At 43.3% G+C, this 13,324-nt stretch overlaps 1 protein-coding gene and 2 non-coding genes across 3 annotated transcripts in view; all 3 read left to right on the forward strand.

Annotated features, from left to right (window-relative positions):
• Positions 1–13,324, forward strand: part of CLCN5 (chloride voltage-gated channel 5) — a 183,192-nt gene that overhangs the window by 80,512 nt on the left and 89,356 nt on the right. The window lies entirely within an intron of this gene.
• MIR532 (microRNA mir-532) lies at positions 9,295–9,380 on the forward strand. The gene has a single exon (NR_030956.1). It is a non-coding gene; the product is annotated as a microRNA mir-532 (primary transcript).
• Positions 9,621–9,706, forward strand: MIR188 (microRNA mir-188). The gene has a single exon (NR_031095.1). It is a non-coding gene; the product is annotated as a microRNA mir-188 (primary transcript).

The following is a 13,324-nucleotide window of genomic DNA, read 5'->3' on the forward strand; positions in this document are numbered from 1 at the left end:
CTTGAGCTGGGCCTTTAAAACAATTAACAATTGGACATGTGGAAAGGGGAGGTGACAGTCCAGTCTGGTCCAGTAACCCAAGTCTGGTCAGGTGTGGGTGGGGGTTGACCATGAGGAAATTGGCTTTACTGAGCAAGAAAATTGAAGAGATTCTGAGAAGCAGAGCAGAGGAGTTGTGATTGAATGTGGCAGGGAGGGGACTGGTCTTGGAGAGGAATAACAGATCGTGAAAAGTGTAAAGGAGCCAGGGCCAGACTCCAGTGAGAAAGGTGGGGATATAAAGTAAAGGAACAAATACGAAACATCACAAACCAGGAAGTTCTGACTTGGTAACCAATATAGAAATGACAGTAGGAAGGAGCAAAAGATAATTAACATTCTAAATTGGCAAGCTCAGAATAGCAGTGGTGACTGCAGGTAACTTGGAGGGAAGGAAATTTGCTTTGGGGAAAAGTAATGAGTTTAGCTTTAGTGTCAACCTTTTTATTTTGTGATAAACGGTTTCAAATACCCTGTGGCTTGAATGGGAGAGCAGGGATACTTAGAATTTGTGTGAGAATAATGACATCTGAAACCCAAGGTAGAATTCAGAGAGATGATTAGAAAGCTGAAGATGTATTTTTGTCAGGGAGTACCGGTTAAGGGGTGAGGAAAGACTGTGGCACAGTAGGAACTTTGAAGAAGGAAGAGGTGGCAACAGAGATTGAAAAGAAGGAAAGCTCAGAGAAGTAGAGGAGAATCATACTATAGTACAGAATAATATAAATGAAGGTGTGGGCATTTCAAGGATTGAGGAGTCACCTTACATCAGATCTTAAAAAAAATTAAGCAGAATAGAAGGTTTAAAAAATTCACTTTAGCTGTGTTAGCTTCTAGTGGATATTAAGCCCTTTAGACCATGTAAAGTTAGACCATGTAAACCTATTATAGGTTATGTTTTACATATATATATATATATACATATATATATATAAAACTTAAAATAGTGCAGAATTTGATACCCTCTTGGACTCCATTCCAAGAAGGTCTTACCCACGACTCCATTCCTCTGTGTAAGACACAGGCTTATGTATATTGTCCTGAAATGTGTACAGTAGGTCACGAAAGTTAAACAAGACTGGGTAAATTTTTCCACCAAGTTTCAGCAGATTGTTTTCTCCCCCAAACAAATGTTTGGTCATATCACCATGAGTATGAAGCAGCTAAGATGCAGAGGTGTCAGCCACTTGCTTTAATATTCAGATAAAGTCAGTGACAGGGTTGGAACTAGGATCCAGTTCCTCAGATTGGTTAATATGTGTTTTTAAATTTTTTTCTCTAGCCCATTGAGAGAAAAGGAGTAACATTCCACTCTGTATATCTTATGTCTTGGACCCAAATTCAGATCAAGACTTATTCATAAGCTTACATTTTTTAATTATAGAGTGAGGTGTAGTTGGTATCTGTCAGGCTACTAGTCGACACGCCTCGGGTGGGTGGTTAGGTAGAACACTGACTGAAGGATGGAGTATGTGTGTGTCCCCAAACCTGACACACCCTGAAATCTTCCTGAAGTAGTAAATCATTTTATCAATATCTTCTTGCACAATAATGGGGAAGGGGAAGTAATTTGAAGAGCTGCTGATAAAACATTTTTGGGGCCTCGTAATGGCAGTACTTCAAACAGAATCAGAGCAGCTGTACTTAGCCTGAATGCAAACAGATTCATTTCACAGATAGTTATGGACTTCTACCCTGTATTTGAGGCCTCCAAGTGAAGTTAAGGTCAGTCTCTTCCCTCTGGGGGAGATCAGGCATAGTGCAAATAACTGGAACGCAGGGCTGAATACGTGTGTAGGTGCTATGGGAGCTAGTCAGAGGACAGACTGTCTTAGAGTAGGTTCTTGGAGGAAATGTAGAGTGCAGAGGCCTGACAGCTATTGAGAAAAGCATAAATGAAGAGATAATAACTCTATTCATTCTGCCAGTCCTCCAAGTTGTAAGACGTAATTAGTTTATGTACCGAATGAATGGTGTAACTGTGTCTATTTTTAGAGGGGACTTGAGCTCATGAGTCAAGTCCTTCCAAGTTGTCGTTTTTTGTTTAAATTTCTCTTGAGCAATAAAATAAAATCCACTTAACTGCCAGTTTTATCATGTGTTGTATCTTGGCTTTCGAGCTACAGGGGTTGGGAAATGAGAGGAAAATTTAGTGTTTCATCTTGGGAACACCAGCACAGATAGGTAGCTTGCCCAGAATTCAGAGTAGCAAAAGTATTTTAAATGCATTGGTACCTGTGGAGCAAACAACATTCTTTTATTTTATTATTGTTGGTTAGTTGCTAAATCATGTCTGACTCTTGCGACTCTATGGACTATAGCCTGCTAAGCTCCTCTGTGCATGGAGTTTCCCAGGCAAGAATACTGGAGTGGGTTGCCATTCCCTCTTCCAGGGAATCTTCCTGACCCAGGGATTGAACATGTGACACTCCTGCATTGGCAGGCAGATGACCACTGACCCACCAGGAAAGCTAGATTCTGTTGTTTAGTGCTTTGCAATACAACATGATCATTTCAGTGAAGGATGCTAAGATCCCAAATACATAATGCTTCATCTGTGTGTTAATGCTGGAACCTTTGTCATTTTCTGTAATCATCCCTCGGTTTAATCATCCAGGTTCTGTAGATTGATTAAAGCATCCCTCATGCCCTTCACATTTATATTGGCTGAGCTACCACCCTTGTCAAGCCTTTCAGAACATTGTCATAAGACTCGCTACATAGAGCTAGTTGCCAGTTCCTGCTCTTGGAATCTACCAAATCGCTTCTCACCACCCTGCCCAGCATCACTTCCTCTCACAACTGTCAGTTGTGAGAGCTGAGCTTTTAAATTGATTCCCCTCATGCCAATCCATATTTCTACTTGCTGCTAGACTAAACTTCCTGAAGGAGCATTTTGTTCTCCAACTTATAAAATGCTGGGAACTGCCCATTGCCTGAAGCTGTGTTTTGTAGGCATCCTAGTCATTTGTATATTGCCTTCATAATCTTCATGTCCATCTGGAATTGTTATCTTCCTTTGAATCAGCTCATTTAAAAAATTAAATCTTTCTTTTTATCCCATCTCAAGCAATAAACTCCATACAGACTCGAACTGGGGTTAGTTTTAGTGTATTAGTTTTGACATTCAAGCAGACGCACTAAGAGTTCCCTCTCCAGAGTGGTTGCTCACCGCACTGATGTGCAATTCATTATTATTCTTGCAGCATTTAAGGACCACAACATGTTCTTGGCCTTATTCACCCTCATCTTCCTGTCAGAACTCTCCACTCCAGCTAAACTGGTTTATTTGTGGCCTCTTAGGTAGCACCTTTACATATTCTCCCACCTTCTGGATTACCCTCCTCTACCTCCTCTTCCCCTTGACCTGTCAGCATCTTTCCCATTTTCTTTGGTTACTCTTCACACCAGCCTATCTGGTCTACAGCAGTGTCTTTCCTCTTTAAATCCCTGCCTTTTACACCTACTGCCTTGTATCACTAGTTAAGCATTTCATTTTATCTGGCTTAAGTCTGTCCTTACAGCATCACATAGACTGAACTGGGATAGAACTCAGAGAACTTTGCCTAGGACTTTCTTGATGTAAAGACTCTAAGCTCACATTATACATATCAAGCCCCAAATGTATGGCTCCTTTTTAAGGTTTTCTGCACTCTGTGCTGTGCTTATTTGCTCAGTTGTGTCTGACTCTTTGCGACCCCATGGATTGTAGCCCTCCAGTCTCCTCTGTCCATGGAATTCTCCAGGCAAGAATACTAGAGTGGGTAGCCTTTCACTTCTCCAGGGCATCTTCCCAGCCCAGGGATTGAACCCAGGTCTCCTGCATTGCAGGTGGATTCTTTACCACCCGAGCCACCAGGAAAGCCCTTTCTGTACTCTGGATGCCATTAAATATGCTATTGTCTCATTTCTCAGGAGCTCATTATCTAGCTTATCCTGCTGATCTCCAGTGTTTCCCACAGAGCCGTCAGAATCACCACTTTATCATCTCACCTCCTGTGTGTCGTGTTCCTGTTGAACAGTCTATGCCCTTCACCCTTTTCCTCAGTGCCTTACCCTTACCTCCTGAACACATTATGTACAGCCTTCTTGGCCTCCAGTTCATTTCACCACTTTTTCCTTTACTTCCAAATTTTATCAGTGAACATTTGTTATGGAAGATTCTACCTCCAGATCCATCTCCTTAGTTCTCTGTTTCTCTTTCACTTAGCCCCAGGTCCAGGCAGGTCTACCCTCCTTTAGCAGCTCCTGGCCCCAGACAAGGAGAAGGTGAATGGTTGGTGGCCCTGCTCCCACTACCTGCCACTGCACGGGCCCCTGCACATCCCTGTATAGAGGGGTGGACTGTCTCATGAGCAGCCCCACAGAAAAGGTGCAGAGAAACAAGACTTCTCACCTCAGACCTATAAGCATACCCACTGTCTTACCTGCTTGCCACCTCATGAGCCTTATGTATGTCAGTGTGTGAAATTAAAAAATATATATTTTTAATTTAAAAAATATTAAAAAACTTTTAATTAAAAATATTTAACAGAGTGTGACATTTTCTCAGCCCCCCTCCCACACTGAAAGTTTGCAGCAAATGAACCTTTCCATGTCTCCTCACACAGAGAACTCGAGAGAAGAGCCTTCTGACCCCATCACCCTTTTATATAGCTTGACCCGGGGAGAGCAGACTTTGCAAATTCCACCCTCATCTGTGGCGTTTGCAGAAGTGAGCCTTCACCCAGCAGGCAGGACAGAGATTTCTTCATGCCTTTCTCATAGGCATGGTGCATGAGACTGAAGTTTATTACAGTGACAGCCTGTCTGCCCTAACACATACAGATGATGCATGCCAGTGGGCATGCCAGTGGGTTCGGAGGCGCCTGATTATCTGCTGCCTTTCTGTACCTGTGTCAGTACACGTCCTCTGTCTGTGAAGAGCAGCAACCTCCTGACCTGCTGGGGCTCTCTGGCCTCACATGGTGGGTGTGAGCTGTCTCAGGTCCCCTCCCGCATACAAGCTTTACAGGCACACACCCTTTCTGAGCTGTGCCCTGTCTCTTACACCCAGCATGCCTTAAAGTTCTCTTCCCATAAGCATGCTTTGTAGGACAGCAGTGAACTTAAAAAAATTGACTCAGAGTCACAGGCACATATGTGTTCAGATGTGTATACAAACATACACATACATGAAGTGAGTGAGAAGAATCCTTCTGACTGTTAGTATTTGGCTTGTATGGTGGGTGTATGGAAGAATAAAAGTTATTAATATCTGCCTGTCTTAGTGGGGAAAACCAAAGGATCAGAAACCAGAGTTTATCCTTCAAAGATGGCAGGGAATGTCTAAACTTTCATCTGTTGGCCAAAAAGATTGAAGACTAAAGAAAAAGTGTCAAGGTGACTATACATTGGGTTCTTTATGGTAAGTATTGTCAAGCAACTGACATGTAAGGAAAAGAATATGAGAATCACCCTACAGTTAAAATTTTCTTGCTTAGTCTATCCATGAAAAGCCTTTTAGTTGTTTCAAAGGTTTTGGAACTTTGTTCAAATGATAAGTATATACATCATGAAAATAGTGTAAATATTTCTGTTTTAACATTTTATAAGATTCATCAGTAAGCATTCTTCTTATACCTGTCCCATCTCTGCCTCTGCTCCCCACTCAGTCCTCCCACTGTCAATGCAAGAGTACAAGCCTCTTGAATAGTCCTACTATCTTTTGCATCTTGAGCATGCAGGAGTATGAGCTTGTTTTTTCTTAAGCATGTTTCCCCAAACACACACACGCACAGAGTGAACTTGCTGACAGTGTATTCTCTCTATTACATGTCCTGTTTGTTGGTGTGTGTTTTCCCACCCCCATCCCACTTTCCTCTCTCTCATATCCTGCACTCCTCTTTCTTTCTTTCACCTGCACACATACATAGTCTGTGTGTAAGAGAGACACTTGAGCTGTCCCATTTCATTCAGTGTTGTTGGACTGTGGGACTTCTAGTGCTGCCCACCTCCCATCCCATGCATGACTTAAATGAACATAAAATTAACCTTGTTGTTACACTGTCTCAATGCACGCATGGCTTATGCTACAGTGCCAGCCTCCCTATTACTCCTTTCTCAAGCGTGCCCCCTGCCACCTATGACAGCAACTTGAGCCTTCCTATTATATACCTGGACTGGAAGAAGCACAAGCTGGAATCAAGATTGCTGGGAGAAATATCAATAACCTCAGATATGCAGATGACACCACCCTTATGGCAGAAAGTGAAGAGGAACTCAAAAGCCTCTTGATGAAAGTGAAAGTGGAGAGTGAAAAAGTTGGCTTAAAGCTCAACATTCAGAAAACGAAGATCATGGCATCCAGTCCCATCACTTCATGGGAAATAGATGGGGAAACAGTGGAAACAGTGTCAGACTTTATTTTTCTGGGCTCCAAAATCACTGCAGATGGTGACTGCAGCCATGAAATTAAAAGACGCTTACTCCTTGGAAGGAAAGTTATGACCAACCTAGATAGCATATTCAAAAGCAGAGACATTACTTTGCCAACAAAGGTCCGTCTAGTCAAGGCTATGGTTTTTCCTGTGGTCATGTATGGACGTGAGAGTTGGACTGTGAAGAAGGCTGAGTGCCGAAGAATTGATGCTTTTGAACTGTGGTGTTGGAGAAGACTCTTGAGAGTCCCTTGGACTGCAGAGAGATCCAACCAGTCCATTCTGAAGGAGATCAGTCCTGGGTGTTCTTTGGAAGGAATGATGCTAAAGCTGAAACTCCAGTACTTTGGCTACCTCATGTGAAGAGTTGACTCATTGGAAAAGACTGATGCTGGGAGGGATTGGGGGCAGGAGGAGAAGGGGATGACAGAGGATGAGATGGCTGGATGGCATCACTGACTCGATGGACGTGAGTCTGGGTGAACTCTGGAAGTTGGTGATGGACAGGGAGGCCTGGTGTGCTGTGATTCATGGGGTCACAAAGAGTCAGACACAACTGAGCAACTGAACTGAATTGAACTGAATCTTTCTCTCTTCTATCTCCCCTCTCCTTTTCCCATACATGTGTGCCCAGGATGTGCAGAAAACTTAGTCCTTATCACCTGTGGTTCTCATATGTGCATGGGTACACATAGCTTGGGGTTTGGTGGTTTGGTGTGCCATCTTGGCAGTCAGATGGCCTGTGGTAGAATCCTGCTGTGATCCCTTATCAGCTTTGTGATCCTGGACAAGCAACTTTTCCTCTTGGTGTCTCAAATTCCACTATATATATGCGCATATATATATATATATATATATATATATATATATATATATAAAAACTGAAAAAAATAAATTGAAAAATTAAAGAATGAAAAGGCACTCCCTCCTTCCTTGACCCTACAAAATCCTCCAGTTTCTCCCCATTTTTCAGTTCCACTTTATAGAAAAATTCCTTGAAGGAGCTGACTCCATTCATGCTTCTCCTATTCTCTCTTGAACACTCTCCCATTAAGCCTTTAATTCTCACCACACCACTGAAATTATTCTTGTTAAAGTCCCCAATACTCCTTGTACCCCTCAGTTCATTGGGCAGTCTCGTCATCTTTCTGGACGGATTCACACAGTTGTTCATCGCCTCTGTCTGGTTTCTGGAACTCCACAGTCTCTCGGTTGGTTGTCCTTTTCTACGCCATCCTCTCTTTCTCAGTCTCTTTTTGATGTTTCCTCCTTTTTCTTCCTGAATTCTAAGCCTTAGAGAGAGAGACAGGGCTTAGACTTCGGATGATTTCTTTCTACTTCTCATTAGTCCTCAGAGGTTCTCATCTTCTCCTGTGGCTCTTCACACCATCCTATGTGGATGGCTTCCATATTTATATTTTCAGACTGGACCTCTCCCTCTCTCCCCTACTTTCTTCCCTTCCTTCCCCCTTCCCCCTCCTCCCCCTGCCTCTCCCATCTTGTCTGTTTTTGTCTCTTTCCTCTCACTCTTCCTTCTTCCCACACTCAGCTTTCTTCTGACCCCTCCCCCCTGTGCAGTTTGAGCCAACTGGGCAGCCTCTCCCTTGCCTCCAGCCACCACCACACTTGCAGAGTGCAGGGACACAGGCCTGCAGGAAAATGGGCCCAGGCCCTGGCCTTGTTTTTCTACCTGCCCACCCATGGCTTAGTACTCCACATTCTTTTTGCATCTTGTTTGGGGTGTATACACACACACACACACACACACACATTCAGGAGAGTGAATCAGCTCACCTCTTTTGCTTGCCTCTTTTGCCTGGTGGAGGGCGAGCTTCTGAAACCATTGCTGATATGCAGGAGGGAACCTTGGCTTACCTTGCTCTCATGCCAGTGAATAAGACTTGTCTTCTACTCTCTTTCTATCTCACACCCTTTGCCTGCAGAAAGCTGTACTTTTTGAATCTCCCTCCTGTGATCTACCACTAAAGAGAATCTTCTTAGCAAGTTGATCACTTCTCCCTCTGAGACTCTTCTGCTCTGTCTTCCCACACCCGGACCGTACCACATGCCAGAGAATGAGACTCCCTGTTGCATCCGGCACACATGGAACCCACATCCCTTCCACCTCATTCACTCACACCCACACATCCTCCCCTCCCTGCAGCATGAGGGGAATGAGGCCCCTGCTTATTGCCTTAGGCGGCCTAGGATTCCTGTTCTTTGTCTCCATCATATGCATACCATTGAGCCTGTTTTGGGGGAGCCTCTTTCTAAACAGCAGCGTGTAAGATTCTGAACTTTCTTACCATGTGTCCTCTCTGCACTTCCTAGTGTTGGTTCATCTATAAAATAGGGAGACTGATGATTACCTTGTAGATATTTTATGGGGATTTAATGAGTTAATATATGAAAGCACTTGGAACAGTGCCCTCTAAATAATAAATGCCATACTGGTGTTTGGAATAAAAAGAGAAAGAAAGAAGGAAAATGGAAGAAATAGGTAATAGATAGTGAACACTCTTGAAGGTACATATTGTGCATTAAATATGTACAATATGATATTTAAATATATACAGTTTATACATTAATTGTACGTTAATTTATATTATGGGGTATAATGACATACATACCGAGGGCTTCCCTGATAGCTCAGTTGGTAAAGAATCTGCCAGCAATGCAGGAGACCCTGTTTCGATTCCTGGGTTGGGAAGATCCCCTGGAAAAGGGATAGGCAACCCACTCCAGTATACATACCTGTCCAAAGTATCTGGGACAGACAGACACACACACACACACACACACACACACACACACTGTACAGGAGAGCAAACGTCCTGACTTGCTTTCTCTCTTACATGCCTTGAGTGTAGGACCGTTGGCATCTTAATTACCCTCCCACACCCAAGGCTTGCAGGAGAGCCAGCCTTTTCCTCCCTCGGCAGTGCATGAGCATGAGCACACATACACACTGCAGGTGATCCAGGTCTTGATGTAGCCCCTCCCTCCTAAATCCTGTGTGTGCTATACCAACCACTCCCCACACAGCTGTCCCATTCCTTATGCGCCCACCAGGCTTACCCCCCTAGCACTCCTTCCTCGCTCCTTTGCTACCCATGGGCAACCCCTAGGGTGCTGCTAGTGCCAAGAGAGTGAACCTTTCCCTGCTCCCTCTCTCACATCCCTTGCATGGTGGAGGGTGAGCTTTCTGAAAACCCCTCCCACATGCAGGGTTTGCAGGATGGTGAGCCTCGGCTTTTCTTGCTCTCTTGTGCCTCTGCTCATACACATACATGCATCTTCAGAAAAGACAGATGCACACACCAGTTGTGGGAAGGACGATGGTTCTCAGCCCTGGGTCCTTTCTGTCATCTCAGTCATTCATAGATCTTGCAGGAGAGGGAGTTTTCTTCCTTATCTTGTACAAGTATTGGTTCTCATACTCAGGGATGAGGACGACTTAGGAGGGTGAGTCTTCTGACCTCTTCCTTCCTTGTCAGCACCTAGTGGGGAGGAGAGAGGGCTTTTTCAGGATTCCCATACATGTGGTATGCTGGAAAGGGAGCCTTCTAGCTTATTCCCACAAACTCAATGTGTGAGGGAGATTAATAAGTGTCTGTTGCTTAACACATATGTGTTAGTCGCTCAGTTGTGTCCAATTCTTTGCAATTCCATGGACTGTCACCCGCCAGGCTCCTCTGTCCATGGGATTCTCCAGGCAAGAATACTGGAGTGGTTTACCATTCCCTTCTTCAGGGGATCTTCCCAACCCCAGGATCAAACCCACGTCTCCTGCATTGCAGGCGGATTCTTTACCACTGAGCCACCAGGGAAGCCTTTCCATAACACATATGGAAGTATGCATACATGCACACACACATCCATAGAGGGTGTAGAAAGTGGGATTCCCCGACTGTCCCATGCCTTCCCCAGTGCCCATTTCTTTGCACAAGAGGGCATGTGAAGATTTGTTTTCTCAGACATTCACACAGACATGAATCAGGGAGAGCTTTCTCTGTTCTCTTCCCAGATGCAAGATTTGCAGCTTACTCAGTGAGACATTCATTCATTTAACAAATATTTATTGAACATATACTAGGTATTGGGTAGTTTCCTATGCTCCAGGGATACATCCATGATGAAACCACAAGAATTTTTTCCCTAGTGGGAGGGAGACAGGCAGTGAACAAAATGAGCAAGTAAAACACATAGTATACCAATTGGTCAGTCAGTTCAGTTGCTCAGTTGTGTCCGACTCTTTGTGACCCCATGGACTGCAGCCCTCCAGGCCTCCCTGTCCATCACCAACTCCCGGAGCTTACTCAGACTCATGTCCATCAAGTAGGTGATGCCATCCAACCATCTCATCCTCTGTCATCCCCTTCTCCTCCTGGCTTCAATCTTTCCCAGCATCAGGGTCTTTTCCAATGAGTCATTTCTTCACATCAGGTGGCCAAAGTATTGGAGTTTCAGCTTCAGCATCAGTCCTTCCAATGAATATTCAGGGCTGATTTCCTTTAGGATGGAATGGCTGGATCTCCTTGCAGTCCAAGAGTCTTCTCCAACACCACAGTTCAAAAGCATCAATTCTTCGGCGCTCAGCTTTCTTTATAGTCCAACTCTCACATCCATATATGACTACTGGAAAAACCATAGCTTTGACTAGATGAACCTTGCTTGGCAAAACAATGTCTCTGCTTTTTAATATGCTGTCTAGGTTGGTCGTAGCTTTTCTTCCAAGGAGGAAGCATCTTTTATTTTTTTTAATTTTTTTAAATTTAAATTTATTTATTTTAATTGGAGGCTAATTACTTTACAATGTTGTATTGGTTTTGCCATACATCAACATGAATCAATTTCATGGCTGAAATCACCATCTGCAGTGATTTTTGAGCCCCCCAAAATAAAGTCTGTCACTGTCTCCATTGTTTCGCCATCTTTTTGCCATGAAGTGATGGGACTGGATGCCATGTTCTTAGTTTCCTGAATGTTGACTTTTAAGCCAACTTTTTCACTCTCCTCTTTCACTTTCCTTAAGAGGCTCTTAAGTTCCTCTTTGCTTTCTGCCATAAGGTGGGTGTCATCTGCATATGTGAGGTTATTGATATTTCTCCTGGTGATCTTGATTGTGGCTTGTGATTCATCTAGCCTGGCATTTCTCATGATGTACTCTGCATATAAGTTAAATAAGCAGGGTGACAATATACAGCCTTGACATATTCTTTTCCTGTTTGGAACTGGTCTGTTGTTCCATGTCCAGTTCTAACTGTTGCTTCCTGACCTGCATACAGATTTCTCAAGAGGCAGGTCATGTGGTCTGGTATTTCCATCTCTTTCAGAATTTTCTACAGTTTATTGTGATCCACACAGTCAAAGGCTTTGGCATAGTCAATAAAGCAGAAATAGATGTTTTTCTGGAACTGTCTTGCTTTTTCAATGATCCAGCGGATGTTGGCAATTTGATCTCTGGTTCCTCTGCCTTTTCTAAAACCAGCTTGAACATCTGGAAATTCATGGTTCATGTATTGCTGAAACCTGGCTTGGAGATTTTTAAGCATCACTTTACTAGCATGTGAGATGAGTGCAATTGTGCAGTAGTTTGAGCATTCTTTGGCATTTCCTTTCTTTGAGATTGGAATGAAAACTGACCTTTTCCAGTCCTGTGGCCACTGCTGAGTTTTCCAAATTTGCTGGCATATTGAGTGCAGCATTTGAAATAGCTCAACTGGAATTCCATCATCTCCACTAGCTTTGTTTGTAGTGGTGTTCCTAAGGGCCACTTGACTTCACAATCCAGGATGTCTGGCTCTAGTTGAGTGATAACACCATCGTGATTGTGTGGGTCATGAAGATCTTTTTTGTATAGTTCTGTGTACTCTTGCCACCTCTTCTCAATATCTTCTGCTTCTGTTAGCTCCATACCATTTCTATCCTTTATTGTGCCCATCTTTGCATGAAATGTTCCCTTGGTATCTCTAATTTTCTTGAAGAGATCTCTAGTCTTTCCCATTCTATTGTTTTCCTCTATTTCTTTGCATTGATCACTGAGGAAGGCTTTCTTATCTCTCCTTGCTATTCGTTGGAACTCTGCATTAAAATGGGCATATCTTTCCTTTTCTCCTTTGCTTTTCGCTTCCCTTCTTTTCACAGCTATTTGTAAGGCCTCCTCAGACCACCATTTCGCTTTTTTGCATTTCTTTTTCTTGGGCGTGGTCTTGATTCCTGTCTCCTGTACAGTGTCCTGAATATCTGTCTATATTTCATCAGGCACTCTGTTTATGAGATCTAGTCCCTTAAATGTATTTCTCACTTCCACTGTATAGTCATAAGGGATTTGATTTAGGTCATACCTGAATGGTCTAGTGGTTTTCTCAACTTTCTTCAATTTTGGTCTGAATTTGGCAATAAGGAGGTTGTGATCTGAGCCACAGTCAGCTCCTGGTCTTGTTTTTGCTGACTGTATAGAACTTCTCCAGCTTTGGCTGTAAAGAATATAATCAATATGATTTTGGTGTTGACCATTTGGTGATGTCCATGTGTAGAGTCTTCTCTTGTGTTGTTGGAAGAGGGTGTTTGCTGACCAGTGTGTTCTCTTGAGAGAATTCTATTAGCCTTTGCCTTGCTTCATTTTGTATTCCAAGACCAAATTTGCCTGTTAGTATGGGTGTTTCTTGACATCCTACTTTTGCATTCCAGTCCCCTATAATGAAAAGGACATCTTTTTTGGATGTTAGTTCTAGAAGGTCTTGTAGGTCTTCATAGAACTGTTCAACTTCAGCTTCTTCAGCATTACTGGTCGGGGTGTAGACTTGGATTATTGTGATATTGAATGGTTTGCCTTGGAAATGAACAGAGATCATTCTGTCGTT

The sequence above is a fragment of the Bos taurus genome, chromosome X (assembly GCF_002263795.3).
Source record: "Bos taurus isolate L1 Dominette 01449 registration number 42190680 breed Hereford chromosome X, ARS-UCD2.0, whole genome shotgun sequence".
NCBI lineage: Eukaryota > Metazoa > Chordata > Mammalia > Artiodactyla > Bovidae > Bos > Bos taurus.